Source organism: Heterocephalus glaber, unplaced genomic scaffold, assembly GCF_053883595.1.
Source record: "Heterocephalus glaber isolate CG9 unplaced genomic scaffold, H.glaber_assembly_v1.0 deba00001555, whole genome shotgun sequence".
Lineage (NCBI taxonomy): Eukaryota > Metazoa > Chordata > Mammalia > Rodentia > Bathyergidae > Heterocephalus > Heterocephalus glaber.
In genome coordinates this window covers 12,129,864-12,151,179 of record NW_028258346.1, presented here as the reverse complement: position 1 = coordinate 12,151,179, position 21,316 = coordinate 12,129,864, and the positions used below count along the sequence as shown (strand labels likewise).

Below are 21,316 nucleotides of genomic sequence, written 5' to 3'. Positions count from 1 at the left end.
ACCTTGGTTATTGAGACTGCTGCATATGTATTTTCAGCTTCTTCTCTAAGGGACATACAACATCCAATAGGGTTCCTCCTAGATAAAGTCTGCAATTGTTAAATCAGGGTAATGTGCGAGACTCTTTGGATACTTTGACCAAGGTTACCCAAGCAGCAGTTTGCCATACTAATAAATGTCTGCAAGTTAATGGTCACCACTTTGAGCTCCTCTTTTAATTGTAGAGGCCCAAATTAACTAGTATTAATCTCAAGGTGTCTCAATGAATTTAGTATTAAAATATTTATAGAAATTTTTCTTTTACTGAAGTGGGCATACTTTTTTGCACACTGTATGTATCAAAACTTTTTTAATTAGTGCATATTTGTCATACAGAACAGTGATGTCATTTGGGCAAACTAGGACTTGCATATAATATACCTTGATTATTTTCAATCTCTTTAACCCTCTTCCTTTCCTCCTTCCTCCCCCAATCTCTTCATACATTTCCAAGAGATAATAGTTTTAATATTTTTTATTGTAACGTTAAAAGAAGAGGGCAAGTGGGTTGTAGGATGGACACACCTGCTAATCAGTTTGCTCTCCAAGAAACAGAGCAAGTTGATTGCTAAAAGGTCATGGATTTTGAAGGGCTAGAAAATGAGAATGTTTGGAAATTTAAGTAAATGAATAGGTAATGTCAAGGCAGTTGAATTTAACTCCATGTCCACTGAAGAAATACCCAGTAATATTAATCAGGAGAGTGACATGATGGAACGTGCAGTTTAGAAATGTGTACAAGTTCTGTCATATTACTTCTCATCACAATCAATCTTTTGTCCTGTTGAGATACATGTTACAAAAGATGTTCCTATGGATTTTTTTTTCATTTGATGGTTACATAGACCAGACTCTAGATTACATTATGAGTATCCACATTCAAGTGTCTTAGTTCTACTCTTATACTTTTTAACAAATGCCTAACTGTCAGCATGTTATCTTGAGATTTCAATTGATTGAAAAATAGTAATGTAGACTACATCATTTTTCTGCTCCCAAACTGTCTCAAATCTACCATATATTTCTTGCAAAATAACATTTTTTCAGAATATTTGCCTTACCAAAACAAATAAGCACAAACATCTCAGTCTGTTTTTTGAATCTTTCTACAATATCATTACTACCTGTAAATCTAATTTTATATTTTATTATTCCCTTTAACACTCACAGTACATCCAATCCAGACAACTTGGGGATCCACAAAATGATCCCTTGCATGGTATTACTACATTGATCACATGGATACTTACTGAGTTTAATGTATCCATTAAATAGTATTTTATAATGTAGTATTGATAATAACATGACAAATAAAATGTATTTTCTGCTCCCTAAAAATGTAGTAATCTACTAAAGACACATTATCAGCAAATGAGTCTAGCAAGCTTAAACTAGAAAGGGATTTATTGGCAGTATATCAGATAGGACCAAGACTTTAACACAAGGCTTAAGTAGCAGACATTCAGCAATTATCGATTTATTCTGGTTGAGTAGATCAAGCCAGAGCTTACTCTCTTTTGTCCATCTCTGTCCTTTCAGACCACCCTGGTCTAATAAATGCAGCCACAGATGCGTTTTGGTAAAGAGGTCCTATCACTACTCTGTTTTATTCCATTGCCTTCATTATGTCTACCTTGCCTAGGTGTGGGCATCTGTCTTCAGCTGCATAGGATTCTGTCAGTCTAAGGTCCTTGGAAAGATCACTTAGGTCAACCCTAGCCTACAGAGAATGGCCAACATTAACCTTCTCCAATACCTCGACGTCCCTCTTTCAAGAGTATTAGACATTGCTTTAGGGTACTATGGTTCATCCAAAAGACACAATCAGATCAAGGGAACTTTAATTTTAAATTATAAACTCATTTTCTCAGGCCTACTACCGTGGTACTATACTAAGAAGATCCCAGTACATCACATCATTTACTAGTATTCACTACCTCCAAGCTTTAAGGAGTCCTCCAAGCATATTTACAATATTATAAAATATAGCAACTCCTATATGTGTTTCCCATATCTGCTGACACATATTTAGCTATTACAACAGTTCTGACATTTTTCTGAGATCTCATAGTGGAGACTATATTTCCTTTCTTGGACAATGTTCATAGTTCAGCTTATTTATAAACTTGAGTTAGATATGGAAGATGTGGATAGTTTTTAAGAAAGGAAAATATAGTAATAAACTGAGATGATTTGGGGGATATTACTCAGACTTGTAGAGATTGGTATCTACCTGTTTTTCAAAGGCTCAGAGGAATCAAAAATATCTGAGGATGATAGATTTTCAAGTTTCTGTCCCATTGATTCCTAAAAGTTCTCAGGGTTCCTTGCACCAACTCACTGCCATAAATCTGATAGCAGGCAATTTTCAAAAGCTCAGTATTCAGTATCTTTTGCATCTTTGCAACTTTCATAATAAAATCCTAGGTTTGCTTTTTAGTGCTGTTTGTCATCCAGTTGCAGGTAATAAACACTTCAAGGAAAGCTTTTGGACTGAAGTAATTGGTGGCTGAAATGATTCAGATGTTCTTTCACTTCAAGACCTCTAGGACAATTCAAAAAGTGAGCCTCCTCCACAAGCCCTTCACTACCTTCCCCAATAGCATTCGAATGATAGAGCTATTATCTCCACCTTGGAGTCTCCTTCCACCAGAGTCCCACTTAATTCTCCACAGTTGAGTCTTTAGAAATGTGGTAAACCAAACCAGGATTTATCAGCACCTCATTTATCACAAGCAATGAGATCATTGTATTTGACCTCTGAGAGAAGCAACTTTAGAATTCCATCTTGAGGGGTTAACTTTCAGAATCCCACTTGATTTAAGTTTCTCCCTGAAAGCTAATGCTGAAGCAAGTATTTAGACTCGCTTAGTTTGGGGGAGTGATAATAAAATGGAGTTGGAAAATGAAGCAGTGGGGAAAAAAATCCACTGAATGAATATAAATGAGCCAACTACGACCACGAGCAGTAAAGGCTGGATCCACTCCCAGGCAATCATGTAGTGAAGTATGTAGACTATGTCTCATCACAGTCCTTCCAGAGATGATGGGGAAAGAAACGTCTCCCCACTGGTACCACTGGTTGAAACTCCCTGCTAGGGCATTAAATTTCTCTCACATCGTAATTTTTCTAAATAGATTCAATGACTTTCTATGTCAGAGAGGCATCAGAGAGACCACTTGATGTGGAAACCTGGCAAAGATGTGTAATTATCCATCCTAGATGTGCTGAAGTCCTGTGAGCGACAGTGTTGTGGCAAGGAGCCTAAAGAGCAAACTATAAAAATCACTGCACCTACATTGTGACCCTGTACAATGCCTGGACTTAGTAGGATTTTCATAATTATTTCTTAATTGATTGAATAAGTACATTAATATAGTGGAAGTCTAATGAACCCATATGCTGAAAATATTAATTTAGCAAATCTACAGTTTTTGAAAGTCATTTCTCTATTACTCCTATAAATGGACGAAAAGCTTTTCCTTTTCAATCATATCTTTAGGTGCAAAGTCTTAGCAGCCAAGCTCTATCTTCTTTACCTCATCAGTAAACTCTCCTCATTTCTCTGGGGCAGAATATCTCATCCATTGGTAAAGCCTGCATCCTTTATTTCAGTAGTGTGTTTGTCAGGAAGGAGGGTGGCTGAATTCTGGTGTGCATTAATGTGAAATGTTCGTGGTATTCTTACCCTTTTGAGCTAAGTGCTTGTGTTATATCTTTTGACACTGATGTTCTAATATAGCTCATTCATGTCAGATTTCTTTAATCCCATCTACCTTAGCTGGAAAGTCATTTGAAGAAGGTGAAGAAGGTGGGGGAATCATTTTTATGCTTGCTCATGCTATAATTATTTCAGAAGCTGAGGAAATTTAACAATGTGCTGCACTTTAAGCACTTTGTGATAGTCATCATCTTTGATCAATGTTTTAAAGCTTCACTGCTGATAGAAAGGATGAGAAAAAATTATACAGCATTACTGTTGAGCTGTTAGGCCCATCGTGTTTTTCATTCTTTTTTCCCCTCTGCTTTTAAATGGAGTGTTTTCTAACACTCTGACACAAAACATCGTATTTTATTAGATTGGTTGCAAACCTCATTTATTTCAATTAAAGGTATTGATAAAAATATCTTTGTCTTAGACTGAACTAATTGTTTTAAATATGTTGTGTTTATACATACTGTGAGATTTTTTCATCCTTTTTCTTTTTCTCTCTCTCACTGTTTAGTATGTGTTTGCTATTCCATTTAGATCTACTTCTACAACATGCTCTGAAGCTATTAGACCTTATGTAACTGTTAATTAGAAATAGAAAATGCATAAATTTGCATGTTACTAGAGTGATTACTCATCGGATATCTGGTTTCCCATGTACTTCAAAGTAAACATGAATTAAACACCAAACATTCCATTTTTATCACGTAGTTGACTATTTGGAAAGAATAAGCATAATTGAGATAGTTTACTTAATGACAGGTATGAAATATTTAATTTTTTTAAACAAAGCTAAATATAATAAAATATTTTAACTCAAATACCATACTTAGTCAAAAACAGGAACTTAGTTGTGATAACACAATTTTTCTGAAAAGCACACATGTGTAGCAGTGACAAATGAAGTAGACTAAGTAATACAACCATCTATGGTTTATAATCTTATCAAACTTATTATATATTACTTTGACAGAAAGCGAATGTTATATAACATATCCTCAGTGATAGAAAGAATATGATATGCATCTCAATGAATAACAAAATCATTTAGAAAATAATAGGGTTTAGGTTTTGGTCTTTAGTATAGAAAATTGATAGAGCAGAGTGACATTGGACTCAGTTTGAGTGCAGAAACTATATTTATAATTGTTTGTCTTTATTTGTATTCAGTTGCTAGACTGTAACCTTCCTAAATTCTTCCAAAAATTTGGAAGAGACTATTTTTCTAATTATAGTCGAGATAAATTAACACACTTTCTTACTTTATTATCTCTGTATCACTGACATCTACTGTGTGCATGATGTTCAAAGGTGTGCTTTCCTCCCTTCCTTCTCTTCAATCTGTACTGAGAAAACTCTCATTTCCCCAGCCTCTCTTTGATGTGGACAGTGTGCTGCTAAATACACTAGACATGGTCTCTATATTTTGTAGCTCATTCTCTGGAAGAAAAGACTTGGAATAATATGTAACTTCTTTACAGTGGCAAATAAAGGAGGAGGCAAGTTGGGACTGGATAGTTATAGAAGCCCTCTATAATAAAGTAAGAGCTGTGTATGATATAAATGACAATATTCAAATTCACTTATCGGTTCTTCAGTGTTATTACATACTTGCAAAATCACTAAATCACATTAATGGTTGATATGTATTTACATATCCAAAATCCTTGCCATATGCTTTGCTGAAATTATGTATACTATGGAGTTTTTGAACTGACAAATTGAATAGCTCCAATTCAAAGCAAATGGAAGCAGTCTGGCTTAACAATTCTCAGTATTTTAAAATCCTATCTTTTCTTAAATCTCATTCATATTCCTTTGTTAAATACTCAGAAGATATTCATGTTAAGTTATGTACACTTTTCACCTAATTTTCCCTTAAAGGATAACCCACTATCTTCTTTTTTTTTAAAAGTGAAACTTTTTTAATGTTAGATTTTAGAATCATCTCCCACTTTTTTTTCTTTTTTAACAAAGAACTTAAAATAGGGGTCTCTTGTCAAAGCTCAGGGATCATAGCCTGATGCAAAATGACGTCATTGTCTCTTGGCAGCCCTCTCTGTCTAAGGGTGTCTTTGTTCCTTTAAATGTATAATCTATTACTTCCTAATCCAAACATTGCATCAGTCAAAATACACAGTACTGTGTTTTATAATTCTCTTTTCTATTACTTCCTCTATACATTTATTATAAATTATTGCATAATGATATAAAATTTTGCAGTAACTAACTCAATAGAAACAATGGCTTAGGCAAACAGTGGATTACACCTTCTTTTTTTTACTGGGAACTATAGACATGCCTAGGTAGCTTCTGTGTATTATCATTGCAGGATCCAAGCTGAAGAAGACTGTCATTGTACTATACACCTAAAATACCACCCAAAATTTTCATGTGTTCAGAGATGGGGCTTTTGGAAGGTGATTGGATTATGAAGGCAATACATTCAATGGTGAATTAAAATATAGATGAGTTCATAGCTGAATGTGCGTGCTGCTAGGAGGTGGATGGAGGCACTGGGGAATGACTTAGAAGACTGTATTCTTGTCCCCAACTCCTCTCTTTACTCCTTCTGCTTACAATGGTAGCTGCCATGGGTTAAGCAGCTTTCCTACAGGCCATTCCACAGTTCCATTTCTGCCTCAGAGCCATCCAGTGATGGACTGAATCCTGAAACCATGAACCCAAATAAGCCTGCAGTCCTTTAAATTGTGGTCATTGGGAATTTTGTCCCAGCAATGCCAAGCTACTAAAAGAGAAAATTGGTACCAAGAATAGGGTTGTGATGTGACTATACCTGACCTGTGGTTTAGAAGCCTTGGGAAATGGTTTATAGGAGGAGTTTGGAAAGGTTTAAAGATGAGAACCGTAGAAGCACTACAATACCTTAAGTAGAGTTTAGCATTCAGTGCTGGGCAGAGCTCAGAAGACCAGAATGCTAATAGAAATCTGGACAGTAAAGACCAGGGACAGGAAATTTCAAAATAGAAAAAGAATTCTACCAGAAAGGTTCCCAGAGAATATACATATTTTACTTTGGCAATGAACTTGTCTATTTTTTGTCTAAGTATTAAGACTTTGTGTGAGGCAGAATTTAAGGAGATGGATTAATTTAAAGTTTCCTGTACTTCAGCCCTCCAGATTCACGGAAGCCACTGGAGGCATGATCAAAAGAGGTCTAGCTACTGCTTCAGCCAGGATCAATCACACTTTGGTGTGATTCAAATGCTAAGTGCTACTGGTCCTACTGGAACACCTTTCCATGGGATGGCACTCAGTAGCATTCATATTTTTTATAACACATCATAAAAACATGGAAGAGGATTTCCACTGCTTTGGAAAGTGGCAAGAATGGGATTGAAGCTAAAGGGAGTACCGTGAGGAGGATTAATGGCAATGTGACATTTATAGTAACAATCATTTTAAAGTTAAACATTCACTGTGTATTTTTTTTTTTTTTTTGGCACTGGGGATCGAACTTGGGACCTTGTGCTTGCAAGGCAGGTGGTGGAACCACTGAGTGAAATCCCCGGCCCTCATTGTATATTTTGATCATACCTTCAATTCTCCTATTAGTCTGATCATCTGTGCATCCTTAACACAACCATCTATGCTTCACATGATTCCAATATTTTTATTCTGTAACAAAAGCAAAGGAATAACTAACGTGATTAAGAACCATGTGTTCCAACTATTTTCTATGTAGTATAAAAAATACACTCAGAAGATCATAAAAACACTGAAGTTGTAACAGAAATCACCGAATATCAACAACTGTTTAAATAATTGTTGAAAAAATTGAAAGGCCAAAGGGAAATAAAGTGTTAGCCCTTGATGTAGTTGGAATGCAAGACTTAGGAGTGTAAATCCAAATATTCGAGACTATTTAGTTTAGAATATGGGGGAAGGGACCCAACAAAATGAGCCCTAGGTGTTAGGAGAGAGAATGCTCCCTGACAGGGCCCGATGCTTCAGAACTGTGGAGGTGATCGTACAAAGACTAAGGTCACAGTTCTAAGCAAAAGAACCAAGGAAGCTGGTCCTGGTATCTCTGATAGGGTGCTATAAAGTTGATTACAAGAACTCACCCCCCAAAATGTGCAAATTGAAATCAGTAGCTGCTGTCAGAACCAATTGCTACTATAGAGGCTGGGGGAGGGTAAAGGTGGGAGACGAGCTTGATAATGGACATACATACATACATACATAATTAGCAATATTATCCTGTGATACTCTAGCGTAGACGATGCTACGCCTTAAGTTTAGAGACAAGTAGTCTGAAGTTCATGAAGTTTACTTAATTTTCATGTAAGTAGCCAGGATTTGGGTGCATGAAGTCTGGTCTCCAGCCTGTTGTTTTATTTACTTTTGCTTTTAACAGCATTACTGAAGTAAAATTGACAAATCAAAATAGCATATATTTAAGGAATATGTATGTATTGTAAAATGATCAACAAAATCTACCATATTAACTCATATTTAGTTTGCTTATCCCTTTTACTCTTATAAAGACATGTCTAACCTCTTAGCAAATTTCAAACATACAGTAAGTACAGTAGTGTTAACTATAGTCACATTGCTACCAGGTATATCTCAAGGACTTTTTCACCTATGTAATTAAAGCTCTGGACCATTTGTCCAAGCCCCCCCGCCCCATTTCCCTTCCCTATACCCAGGCCCTGGTAGTCACCATTCTACTCTCCGCTTTTATGAATTTGACTATTTCAGATTCCACATGTAAGTGAGATCACGCTTATTAGGTCGGCATTTACGCAAATCAGACATATAAATGGTAGACAAGTACTGGCAAAGGTTCTCAGCATCAAAAATCATTAGGGAAATGCAAATTAAAACCGCAGTGAGATATCACTTCATACCTGTTAAAATGAACAGTGTCAAAAAGGCAAAAGAGAAGTGTTGTCCAGTGTGTGGAGATAAGGAGCCACATTTACACTGTTGCTCAGAATGTAAATTGGCACTGCCACTACAAAAAGCAATGTGAGATTCTTAAAAAATTAAAAATAGAATTACCATTGTAACCAAAACTATGCCTTTTACCATTATTCTCATCACCTATATTCTCATCTATATTACCAATGTCTTACATCTCAGATACTTTGAAGACACAGTTTCCTGAAGATATTCATGAGTTTCCTTCTGGCCAAAATCACTTTACCCAATTTCTTTTCTAGAAAATTACTTATATATTCTGAGATTTTGTTGTTGTTCTGTGTGGCTTTGGGGGGATTTGTTTTTGAAAGATTAATATTTTCAATTCTACTGCTTACTAAACTCCCTCAAAACTGTTACCTATTGATCTACCCCACATCTAAATACTTCTATTCTCTCTCCACTCCTACCATCAGGATATTGAAATCAAAATAATCCAGGCTTCCTCTCCTAATTGTTGGCCCCATCCAAGCTAAAAAATATTGACAATGTTAATGTGCATAACAACCTACACTCTTGATTTTTGGCTTCTGCCTCACTGTGCCACTGCATTCTTACTTGGCCACTCCTCTACTCCACCTGCACATCATGTTGCCCTTCTGAACTACTTTACCTATAAATTTGAATATTTAGTCCCATCATTCTCTGACTACAACCTCCACTTGCTTAAACTTCTCATTGAGTTTTTCCACATCAATTTTTCAGTCTTATAGTGACTTCCATCAGTTGAACACCTTTATTATTTAACTTTAATCTATTTAGTTGGATATTTTCTCTAGATTTCACTTGCCATCACTGCAAGTAATATTTTGAAACTCTCTTTACATTGTACACTTTTAGGTTCTATTGTCAGCTCCATAATTGCAATTCTCTGTGGAAGATATGAAAGTCCCTTCTGCATTTTTTAATGTTTCAACTTTACTTCACTTACCCTGAGAGGAGCTATAGATTGGAATCATGTACTTGTAACCAAATATACTGAGTCACTGACACACATTTTTCTGCGCTTTCTCATTAAAAGGGAAAGTGTGACACTTTTCCTATCTGAAGTTCTTCACTGGGTCTGAGATAGGTAAAAAAGAGATAAGAAAATTTTTAATTTTAAAATTATACTTGTAATAAAAGCTTCAGCTTCAGGACACAACCAGAAAAAACTCTAAGGTTCATAAGGTATAATAAGCCAATAAACCTCAGCCATTCCCTTTACCTAAAAAATATGACTTTTCATCTATAAACAGACCATCTCTTTGTACCTATAAAATGGGCCTTTCCTTTATGGGTCAGTTATCCTCTATCACCTGTAATGGTGATCACTTATGAATAGGCCGTCACACTTCCCTTGTAGATAAAGCCATCTGCTTTCATCTGTAAATTGAATCCGCTCTTTCCATAAATTCACAGGCTCCATAGATTTCCAACCCCAAGTCCCCATAAATATACCCTACTCCAGACTAATGAGACAATGGATCTCATTCTGAATGCTTGTACTCCACTCTGAGTATGTTTTTACCCCCCTAAATAAATCTCTCCTAAGCCTCTTACTGACTGAAAATAAAAAAGATTATCTAACTATGGTTAAAGAAACAGGAAAGCTTACTATAATAAGTAATATTTTATTTTATATGAGAGAAGAGGAAATTTTTATCACAAGCAGAGGAAAACAAAAATAATGAAAGCAAATGAAACATGAATATATTCAAATCACTCCACCAAAACTTGTATTTAATAAAATACCATATGAAAAGTTAGAAAAAGTGGTTACAGATAATCACAGTAAATTTGAGTAGGCTAGAAATTTGAAGTGGTCTTTAAAATATCTGAACCAGAAAGATTGAGAAAAAGTAGGGAAAAGCCATTCCAAATACATGTTGATATAGTCGAAGAAAAAAATAAGAATGAGAATCATAGCTCAGGAATAATCCACAAAGAAAGAACTAGGACTGTGGGTTCAGGAAATAATTGGATAGAAAGGCAAAAAGCACACAAACAAAGAAATAAAAATATGTAAGCCAATAATCGTGAAAGTTTAGAAAATATCTTTTGAGCTCAAAACACAGGAAATGCTGTATTGCATAAACCTTAGGTTTAGCTATACTCTTTGTGTTATGATTTAAATAAAATAAAGTAAACTCATTAAGAAAATAGCTCATAGAAAAGGTTTTCTTTTCATAACTTTTAGGTCATTAAATTGAAACCAAGTAAAAGAAAACAAAAATGAAGTAAGAAATTTATTTTTAGTACTCAAATTAAGAATATATCAAGGTCAAAATATTGATTTTTTTTTAAAAAGAGATTTTAAAAGAGTAAGAATCTATAAGCATGGAACCGTGCAAAGACTATTTTAGACAATGGATTAAAAAGATCTACTGTGTTCCATGATTATGTTAAAAGCAGAGACCATGTGGAGCCCTAGGAACAAGGCAAAGAGAAAAGAAAGCCAAAGGAGAGCATAAAGCAAACTTACTTTGGTGCTTGTCCATGCATAATATCTACTAATAAAAACAAGAAAGCATTTGCCTCTAAAGTGAATCAGATATTGTTAGGAGAGCTCACAGAATTTGATCATATTCTTAAATTCAGGAAAAATGATACCCAAATGATTTTAGTGATCCAAATTTTTAATGACTAGGAATCCTGGAAGTGCTTAACAATCAAAAAATGAAATAATCAGTGAGGAGACAAGAAACTTCTGCGTAGACTAAAATAAAAGTTGAATTTTATTCTTAAATAATAGGTCAAAAGTCTAAGAAAAACAAAAGGAAATCCTCTCTGAAAAACATACTTAAAAAAGTACTTTACATTATTTGTATGAATCAATTGGTCAACAAGTAAATATTAAGTTCATTCACACATTCATTCATCCAGTATTTATATGTCAATATGGGTGGCATAAATAAAATCCATCATATATTATACTTTCAAGTACAATTATATCATTCAATCTCTCAGAACTCCCCGATACATTATTACTTCACAGAACAAATGTTTTCTCCATTTGTTCTTTCATTTCACAGTGTATTTGGGGGACAAGTTTAAGAAGTAGAAAGTAGAAAGTTTACATTTGGATGGATTCATCATATATTGAATAACCTAATTCAGATAGTATAACATAATGGACTGCATTGTACCTGAGAGAATCTATTTGTGCCAAAAATTGAGAGTATATATTGATGGAAAGTGATTTAATTTCAGATGACATATAACTTTAACAAATGCAGACTAAATCAAGATTGAAAAAGATTTTAATAAAATGGTGACTAGTCCTGAATCTAAAAGATGAAATTTGATAGGAATGCAGAATACATTCTGCCCGTAGTTTCAAAATCTTGCTCTAACAAAGTGTATTTACAGGAACTGAGGTGCAGAGAAGCAAACATTGATTTGACTTTTGAATTAATATAAAACAATGTATGGTCCAAAACAACCAATGAGATCTCAAGTTGTATGGATTACTAGAAATAGAATATCCAGAGTAACTTCTCAGCAATCACTTTCATTTATTGGATGCTCTCTCTCATGCTACAAGCTAAGCAATTTAAGGCCAGAAATCTTGTTCCTTAATAGCAAACTCCTAATGATTAGGTGTTTCTTTTTAAAAATAATCACAATAAATGAAGAAAGCAAAAATTACCTAACTTACACAATCAATAAATAATAGTTGTGTTTTAAATTTTTTCATATTTTAGATGCATAATGCTTTTTAACGTAAAGTCACTTTGGGTTTTTTCCTGTACTCAATTATTAAGCATATGTGACTTTTTATTATACTTTTAAAATCTTTATCTCCTATAATAATATTGATGATGAAACTAATACAGACAATAATTGTGTACCGAATAATGATTACATAATATTCTATCATGTGAATGCTTCGTAATATTGACATTTAGGACCCTACACTTAAGAATTTCTAATTTTCTCAGTAAAATAATAGTGAGTCAGCTTTATATACGATTCAGAGCATTTATCTTGATTTTATTATCAGAAATTGTGAAAAGTACCAAATTGTTTTACTCTTTACACCTACCTCCCATATTTCATGTTAGCTTTAGAGAAAACAATTACACTGAATTGCTGTTCCAGTCGTCACTTCTCTTCCTCTGCTTTAGTGTCACCGAGTATACTCTGCCGAAGCACACCCTGAGAGGGATCTGTACTGGGATCCGTGTGGAGAATCAACCTCCAGAAAGGAAAAAGTCAGATTGCCAAGAGAAATCCGTGGGGGTACAGGAAGGATAGACAGAGTCTGGGAGCGTGATTTTCCTGCTAGAATGTCCCTCGTCCTGTGAAACGACCACTAGACTTCACTGCAGCGTTACTCCGCCACCCACCATAGGAAGGCGGACTCGCAGCTCTCTGCAGCACAAGCAGCATGGCACGGTCAGCAGAAGGCTGTCTGCCGGCCACACCCTTGCTGGCTGCAAGCCTGTTTTGAAGGTAGCATTGGCCAGAATATATCTATCATTGTCTTAATTACGTTCTCATTGCTGAGCCACAATACCAGTTTATTTTGGCTCAGTTTGTAGGGGTTTCAGTCCAGACTTGGCTGGCTCCAATGCAGGGCAGCGTGGCAGAGGGGCATCGCCGTGGCATGGTACCAAGAAGCAGAAGATCAAAGAAGGAGGGAGGGGTACAGACCTTTGCCAGTGCCCAAAGCCTCCCTCCAGTTTTTACCTCCCAACCTCACATTCAGCTGTAAACCCCCGAGTGTAGCATTCACATCCAAGGTGGGAATTCCCGTTCTCCGCACTCTAAACTGTGCCGAACCATTCAGTGGACTAATTCAGTCGTCACACACTCTAGATCCAAACAATTCTGAAAAAGGCCCACTTATGACTCCATGAGGGTTTGGGGTGACATCTAGAACGAACCATAATCAAAACTACCCTGCAATTAACACGTGCTAGGTGTGTGACCTAGAGCATGAGCGTGAGCCTTTACCCACCACACTCTACTGCAGGAAAAGGTCATCTACAGGTATTTTCTTCACTTCCCAAGTGAAGAACCTAAATTCTTGGCTAAAGTGCACTGGCTAGTACTGGGGAGTGTAAATACTTGACAATGGAACAAATAGTAAAGTTCATTAGCATTGTTACTCTGATAGTTATTAATAGGAAAATAATATTTGTGAATAAATGTTCATCTTAGTCAGGCATGGTGGAACAGAAGGATCTTAAATTTGAGAACAGCCCAGGGAACATAGCACATTAGTGAGACTTTGTCTCAAAGGAAGAAATTAAAAAGGTAAGAAATAAAAAGGTCGGGGATGTATTTCCATGCAAAAGCCTTGGGTTCAATATGCACCACTGGAAAAACAAATTAATTTCAGTTCTCTTTATGAGAAAAATTGTTGATAATCAAATATACCAAATATAATTAAAGAAATAAAATATATTTACTATAAAATTATTTAGAAAATACTGTATCTTTCAAATTGCTGTTCAAAATTCCTGCTGAAAGGATCTTGAGACTTCATAGATTTCCATATAATATATTATATATGTATATTACTATTATATATTATATATATTACTATTATATATTATATATATTTGACTTGAATCTTGATGATATCAAATTTGATCACCAGAAAATACTGTGAAAACTGGTGGAAACAAAATATTTATTTGGATGTTCCCTTTGAAAAAGGAGACCTTCCTCTAGCTTGGGGTGTGTAATTCATTATGAAAATCCCAGAAGTCAGAGAATGAGCTTAGCATTTGTGGCAGTGATTTTTCTGATAGGTTCCTGTGATGGAAACCACCCTGGGAGAGCTACAAATTTATAAATTGGTTTTTCACATTAAGAGTCTGAGTCTGCCTATTAGCCCACAGAGGCTCTCCTGAAGAGCCAGCAGTTGGTGTGTGGGAAAGGAACAGCCACCACTGGTTCCAGGAGATGTCTCAGTGATCCGTGATGCTATGATGTCTTGGATGGCAGGACAATAGTGCAGCTAAGGGCAGCATGACTTGTACAGGTAGCTCCTATAGAGGTAAAAATTAATCCATGGGAAGAAACAAATTTCCCATTAATCTATGAGCTGCTCCTGCTAGAATGTCTCATTCCCTTGTTGCTAGGACCCTGCTCACATCAGTGCTCTCCACTCCACTGTTCCCTGCATTGCCCCTTACTCCTTCTAGAAGCTGTATATTCAAAAAATAGTGCCAAAGCACCCAGAGACAGTGTTTTAGCCTAATAAGAGCTTTGACAATCCTGGGACCCCCATTTATGCATTAAGATCTTGTCTTTTTTAATCTTGCTGCCGTACCCTTAGTCAAGTGATTGGGAGTTTGTGCAGCTTCCAATAAAGATGTTCTGTCAACACACACTCTCTCAGAAAGCAGGGTCCTGCTTCCCTATCTCTGATCAATGAGATGATGAGTGATAATTTATTCATAGCTCATCCAACACTTGTTTTTGGTAGTCTTTTCTATTTGTGCAAAAATATGAATATATATCCATCTTAGAATAGAGTCTGCTTTTTAAAATTTGAATAATGATTATATTTGAACAGGTGATCAAAGAGTTGCAGCATATTATTTTAGAACAAATTAAAATTGGTGTGAATTCATTCTTTTAAATTAATTTATAGAAGCTTTAAAGTACATAAAATTGAGTATTAATTTGATCACTAGAGAAAAGGTGAAATGAGTAAAATTAAATACAAATGTGAAGAAAATGAGAATTTGTTTCATTCTTTAAATTTTTCAAGTAATATTTGTTATTCTTCTTATAATAAATGTACATTAGTACTAAGGTTTCTTCAGATGTTAATTTTCTGAAGGAGGAAACATGCTTAGAGCAGTTTCCATTAAGATTGTTTCATTAAATATGATAGCATATACGAAAAGTAACTTCTGTTCAAATGTCAGGGAATTCGTATGGCAAAATAATAATGTAGGTTTACACAGAATGAAAACATGCTGTCATAGCAGAATTGAATTCTAATGAATGAGGCAGAAAAGCTTCTTTCAGAAAGAAAGAAATGTGCTTTGCACTATGGCAAGCAGCAAAACAGGCAGTTAAGTTGTGACAGAAGGGTCTGAGAGAGGCCACCTGTCCTTGTATACCACCCAAGGCCTCTAGTGCCCTCATCAAGTTTGATACCCCATGGAGTTAGTGACCAGTCTCAGACTCTACAAAGTCTTAGTTTGAGTTGTAATTATATAAGTTAAATTACTCAAGAGTTGAGACTGGTCCCAAGGACTTAAGCGATATTTGTTATTCTCTCTCTTTTAACACATATTCCTCATGACTTTCACCCTCAGAAATCCTTCTGCTGTTCTCATTTACTTGATGAATGAAATCTCCCAGGGTAAAGAGCCTTCGGGTGCTGGACTTGTCAGGTAATCGTTCTTATAATTGTGCGGAAGAACTAGATCATCAAGAATTGCCCTAGTGAATATCCTGCATTGGACATATATTTCTATCTAACTGGACCACTGAAATTCTAGCAATATACCATGTATGTTAACTTATTTCCCTGGTTGCTGAGACACTAAAATGATAAACTCCAAATGACTGAGTGAGAGTAATAGTTCAAGGTTCAGTGGAAGCTTCTTTTCTATGGAAGTTATCCTTTGGTCTGGGCTGATGCTATGGGGGATATTAAGGTGTGTTGTGCTGGGAGACATAGTTCCATTAGCAAAAGCAAACCTCAGTATTAGAAACAAAGAAAATAATTTTGACTCTTCTGGAGTCGAAGAGATTCCATGTAATTGATGTTCTACCAAACTCCCGATGAACTTTTTCAAGGATAGTATCACATTTATGCCTGGATGTTGTTCTTGCTCATATATTTATTGTCTCACTGTGTTTAGATCATAAGTCCAGGCATGGTCTGGCTTAGTTTTTTGCTCCACATCTAAGGATAAAATAAAGGTAATTCCCAAACTGAAGGTTTGTTTGAAGAACCTGGAGAAGTGTCTGCTTCCAAGCTCCTGGAAATTGCTGGTGCAACCCGACTCCTCTGGCTGTAGGTTTGACGTTATTTCTCAAAGCCTATCAGTCTCGTTTCTGTTCTTAGTGCCTAAAGTTTGCCTGCATTCCTTGCTGCCTGGCACCCTCCATTTGCAAAGTCTAACACTGTAAATCTCCCTCTTGCTGAATTCCCATTGCATTCTCAATCTCTCCCTCCAGGAAGATCCTCACTACTTTTAAAGACTCAACTGATTAGGTCTGGCTCATGGAGAAAAATTTCATGTTAAGGTAAACTCATTTGAGGCCTTAATCTAGCAAAATATCTTTTCACACATAACATAATCAGAGGAGTGATGAATCATTGCGTTCCCAGGTTCTAGCCATATCCAAGGGAAGGCAGTTACACAAGATGGAAGGCAGCTGAGGTAATTTTAGTTTTCTCCCTAGCACCCTTCTGTACTACAGTTTCCCAGAGACATATCCCCTATCTGCAGAGGTCTACTAAGTTGTTCCTGGAAATTCCAAGCTGTTTCCTCAGTAGAAGGACATGAGAAGAACAACAATCGGGCCTTTCCTCTAACCCATTTCCTGTCTCAGAAAGAGGCAAGAATGATGAACTAAGTGTGTTCAAATTGAGGGAGAGTATGGGCACGTGTTAATGGTACTTTTGTCTTTTACTAAAATAGAATTTTTAAAACTTGAAATATTCACCATATTTTTCATAACACCTCATGTACAAAATTTGAAAAAAAGAGATTGTTTGTCCTGCCACCTGACCCCAAATACTTATCTGCTCTTTGGAATGTGTCATGTCTGTGTCAAGTCAATTGTGCCTGTTCATTTTATCTCAAAACTAAATCAGAACTTTTGTTTTTCCATACAAACTCAGACATTGTTTCATCTTTGGGGAATGTCTATTTGTCTACTGATACTGAAGCAGGAATGGGGAGCTCATTGTGGGTTATCATCTCTACAGTCTCTTTTCCTGAAAGTCTGGGGTCTTGTTGCTTTGGTGATTTTGCAGAGGCATCTTTCCCACCTTCATTCCGTGCCGGGATCCCTGATTTCACCCATCGCTCACTATCTGTATCTTTGGCTGATGCTGCAGTGAGAAAACTGAACTGTGCTAGCTTGTGTTGGATGTTTCTGAAGAAATAGCAACTTCATCAACTGAGCCCAAATACAGTATTCAGGGCTGTGGTGTCCAGGTGACTGAGGAATATTAGGAGTTCCTTCTTCTTCCAATATGGCGACTATCTAGGAAAGGATTGCCAGACACCAGGGTTAGTTCTCCTTCGATTTGAGTCATCTCCCAGAAGACCAATGGCTGAGTGGCAGAGTAGTGGAAACATTTGTTTGTTTTCTTAATTACTTTTGAGACAAGGTACTGTGTACCTTCATCATATAGGTTTAGAATGCAGAGGCTGTGTGATATGGGGTGAGGATGAATTTCCGAGATCTTGACAGGTATATATTTCTCCTTAAAAGAGGATGTTCTCGAGTAATGTATCCCTCATGTTATTGTCCCCTTCTCTTTTATCTTCCAGTTGTTTCCTCTACTACAATTGTCTTAGCTTTCTTATCTTTACTGGGATTACTCCAGTCCTGAAAATTTTCTCCTTGTCATTTCTTTCATATCCAGTCTGAGTATTGTGTTAGCCTCAGAGCTTCCGCTTTTGGCAAAATTCCCAGCACCTTGGCCCAAAGCCTGTGAACATTAATCTCTCAGATATCCTGCAGTCCATGAGGGGAGCTTTTCTAATACAGCAAGCTATGCTCGAATGGAATAAGAGGTAAGGAAGCCTTCTCCAGTTCAGTGGCTCTCTTGTTCCCTTCTGATGAATCAGTCTGGTGCTGTAGTTGCAAGTGCGGCTCCTGTGTAACCCTATCCTACTATCTGCTGGAATTCAAAATAGAAATCAACACTTCAGTATCTAGAAAATTCTCCAGACTTGTCAGATCTGATTTTTGAGGAGGATCAGGGTCTTTTCAGATATCGATATATATCTGAGATTTTTCCAAAAACTCCTGGGTTGTTTCTAAATAGGAATCTTCAGCTCCCCATTAAACTCTAGTGAGCTTTTTAAAAATCCTTTTTCACACTTATTCTTATCCTTAGAGCTTATAAAGAACTAAAGACCCATGAAGGTGTCAATGAACTGAATCACAGACAGGCTAATCTCTCTAGTAGCGAGGTATCTGGTTAGTGATTGCTAGCACTTTTGTCCCAGGCCCTATGTGCATGTTCAATCCACAATGTGAGATTCCTGAAGGTCTACTTATCACCTGTGCAGTACATCCACACAGGGCAGGTGTGCACTACAAACAGAACAGTACCTGGACAGCTGCCCTGCCCTATGTTCATGTGTATTAACCCCAGGGGGCTGCCTTGGGGAGAAATATGCCTAATTTTGTACTCGTCCTTATACCCAAGAGTTATATCTTTCATGTTCAATATGCTCCAGCTGACCAGGATCCCAAGTTCTCCAGGTGACTTCATTTCAAATGAAGATATGTATCCCAGTTTTAGTGTAGCACAAATGAATCCATCTGCTACATTCAAAGGGCCATGTCTGGGGCCCAGGAATATGTCTTTTCTGAGAATTTAACAGTTGTGGTTTTCATCATTCATTATTAGACCACCTTGCAAAGTACAGCTTGCACTGTCATTCTGTGTGGTAGCCACACTACCAACGTGAACTCCTGCAATAATAATTTATATTTCTATATATTGGCAATAAGCCACTGGTCATTGAAATTTTAAAAAGGAGAAAGCTACTTATTATGGCAGTAAAATTTTTGCAATACTTAAAAGTAATTTCAGTGTTATTCAGGTGACCTGTATCGTAAAATCTACAAAATTTACTCAAAAAATTAGAGTTTTTTTTTTAAATGGAGAGAGATACAATACCCATGGAATGGAAGATTCAGTATTTTATGGTAGCAGATCTCTGTTAATTATTCTGCTTATTTAATCTATTAATCTAACCAATATTGCAACATTTAGTTTTTTAAAGAAATGTGTTTGTTAAATCTTGAATTTCTATAAAAATGCAAAGGAACAGAAAAGGTCAAATTTTTAATGAAAAGAATAAAGTTGGAATATACACACTACCTGATTTCAAGGTTTTCTCTATACTGGACCATTAGGTAATAAAGAAAACATAGGCAGAAAGATCACTAGAACAAATTGGACAGTGTAAAAATGAATGTACTATGTACCCTCAATCAATTTTTAATGAAACAGCCAGGACAATTCAAATGGTCTTCTCAACAAATCATGCTGGAACAAATGAATATCACTATGTAAAATCAATCTTCCACCTTTCCTCACAGCATATACAAAATTAATGTGCAATGGACAATAGACTTAAATTTAAGGACTAAATCCATAAAGTTTTAGAAGTAAATAAAACAAAATGTGTTGAGAGAGGTCCTGTTGCTTCTACTATAACTCCAAGTTCATTAATCATTTCCTCTTCAGTACCTAATCTTTTATTCACGCCATCAAGTGTATTTTTTCAGACACTCTATTTGTATTTCCAGCAGTTTAATTTGGGCCTTTTGGTACAGTCAATACCTTCTCCTTATCATACTGTGACCATTAATTGCAGTACATCAGTTTACCTCTATTTAGAAACACCTAGCCAGGCCGGGGATTAGCTCAATGGTTCCGCTGCCTGCCTCACAAGTACAAGGTCCCAAGTTCGATCGCTGATACCAAAGAAAAAAAAACAAAAGAAATGCCTAGCCGACTAGTAAATCACAACTGTATTGTCTATGCGGTGTTTCCAGAGATAGTTAGTTTGCAGTCTAATAAATTAAAAAGGGCACAAGTATGAAATAGAATGATACTAATTACATTTTTCAAATGAATATGCATTACATGATATGTAAGCATTTCAGTGACTTTTTAAAAATGTAGGTAGAGATTTTTAGATACTTAGTAGGTAAGTCTGAAAATCTTTTAGTTATAGGCCACATGGTCTATTTTTCCTAGTGTCTATTATATTTGAAAATTGCTCAGTTATCTACAAAATAATTACAAACCTGCAGTTAACTGTGAACTTGGCTAATTTAGGTTAAAGGGCCAGGTTAATATGACTTGTACAGTACCAGATCACTGTCACGTGGTAATGTGACTAAGACAATGTTAGTCTTTTCAGAACATTGTAATAAAATACCCTGAACTTGGTGGCTTATGAAGGACAGAATTTGTTTCTTCCAGGTGTGGAGAAGTATAATAACCAGGGTCAGCAGACTCAGTGACAAGAACACCACTTCTGTGCCTCAAAGATGACATCTTCCCATTGTGTCTTCATGTGATGGAAGAGTCGGGTAAGCTCTCTTAAGACTATTTATAAGGACAGAAATCCCATTCATGAAGGCTTTACCTGCATCTCCTAATCACCTCCCCAAATCCTCACCTATTAATACTTTTGCATGCTGGATTAGGTTTAACATGTGATGTTCAGGGAAACACGTTGAGTCTGTATCAATTTAACAGCAGTAGTACCCATTCATGAGCCATTGAATTCAGCTCAACCTCCCAATGATGCCAATAGCTGGCTCCCTCACTGGTGCCAAAGTACATTTTATATTTTTTCCATAGAGTTAACCAAAATATATTTATTCTATTCTAGTGTGTTATTGAATAGATTGAGGAACAAAGTCTTAAAATCAATAGAGATTCT

General features: G+C 36.1%; 2 long non-coding RNA genes across 3 annotated transcripts in view; one reads left to right on the top strand and one right to left on the bottom strand.

The window, feature by feature from the left end:
* The window catches only part of LOC147824092 (uncharacterized), a 198,031-nt gene that overhangs the window by 10,563 nt on the left and 166,152 nt on the right, over positions 1–21,316 (bottom strand). The window lies entirely within an intron of this gene.
* The window catches only part of LOC147824094 (uncharacterized), a 64,867-nt gene that overhangs the window by 10,442 nt on the left and 33,109 nt on the right, over positions 1–21,316 (top strand). The window contains exons 2-3 of the long non-coding RNA XR_015442891.1: positions 15,971–16,048; positions 20,851–20,960. This is a non-coding gene — a long non-coding RNA (uncharacterized LOC147824094). The remainder of the gene's footprint in view (positions 1–15,970; positions 16,049–20,850; positions 20,961–21,316) is intronic.